Raw genomic sequence first — 1442 nt, 5'->3', positions numbered from 1 at the left:
GGTCGCGTTCGAGGTCGCGTTCGAGGTCGCGTTCGAGGTCGCGTTCGAGGTCGCGTTCGAGGTCGTGTTGCGGCCTGCATCCGGTTCGCGCGCGACAACGTCCAGGTGCCACTGTCTGTACGTGTACTCCGGCCGCAGATCACAGACGCCGGCCGCCGGACGGGACAAGCGGTCAAGACCTGACGACAATGCGACGTCATCCACGGGGGGCACCTCCACGGCGGTGGCGGCGTCGTGGTACCGTTCCGGAAAAGATTTCGGCAGGATGAGACTTGTCGCGGGGACGTGGATCTCTGCGGTCGCTCCGACGGCGGCCGGGTGAGAGTAACACGGTGACTGCGGGCGGTGGTGTCCTTCATCATCTGCTGCATCATCTGCCGGCGAGTCCTCGTCGCCGCTGATGACGATGACGACGACCGCATCATCAGGGGTCGTCCGGCGCTCGCTATCGCAGACTGAGGTCAGACTGATCAGGCTAGAACTACGTACAGTTCTTGACACCGTATTTTGCCGATCCACTTTCGCTGTGACGACCACCGGAACTCGACTGACCAAGCTAGAACTACTATCACTCACGCTTCTTGGCAGCATATTTTGTCGATCTTGTCTTGCTGTGATGGTCATTGGCGTACTGTCTAAAGTACACTTAGACAGACCCTTGGTCCGCATGTCTTCTGGACTTTCATTGGCCGGTAGAGACATTTGTGGGACACTATCGGGGGTACTCTGAATTCTAATCTCATTTATTTTGGACTTTGAATTGGCTGGTGGTTGGGAACTGTCTGGGTCAGAATGACATTCAGCCGCGAGTCCCTCTCCTTCTGGCTTTGCACTGACAAATAGTGATGGCTGCAGTGTACTATCGCATCCACCTTGACCTGAAGCCGTGGTCGATGTGGTGACCGGCTCAGATAAGTTTGTTCCACGTTTTGAACATGCAGGTGGTGATGACTGTGGTGGAAACTCTAAAGAAGCCTCAGTTAAAGATTTGTGTTGGTTTGTTTCTGATTTTAAATTAGAGAGCGGCGATTTCTGTGGGAGACTCTCTGACTTGGACGTGGTGGAAGCTACGGTTTGCTCTGTTTCTCGTTTGGAAGTAGCAGGGCGAGATATCTGTGTGGTAGTTTCTGGCTTAGACTTGTTAGGAGCTTTGGCTTGTTTTGTTTCTGGCTTGGAACCAGTAGGCAGTAATTTCTGTAGAGTAGTCTCTGGTTTGGACTTATTTAGAGCTTTGGCTTGCTCTGTTTCTGGTTTGGAAGTCGCAGTCAGTGATATCTGTGTGGTAGTCGTTGCCTTATACTTGTTAGAAGCTTTGGCTTGCTTTGCTTCTGGTTTGGAAGTCGCAGTCAGTGATATCTGTGTGGTAGTCGTTGGCTTAGACTTCTTAGGAGCTTTGGCTTGCTTTGTTTCTGGTTTGGAAGTCGCAGTCAGTGATATCTGTG

Source organism: Priapulus caudatus, unplaced genomic scaffold (assembly GCF_000485595.1).
Source record: "Priapulus caudatus unplaced genomic scaffold, Priapulus_caudatus-5.0.1 Scaffold921, whole genome shotgun sequence".
Taxonomy (NCBI): domain Eukaryota; kingdom Metazoa; phylum Priapulida; class Priapulimorpha; order Priapulimorphida; family Priapulidae; genus Priapulus; species Priapulus caudatus.
This window is presented reverse-complemented; position numbering follows the sequence as displayed.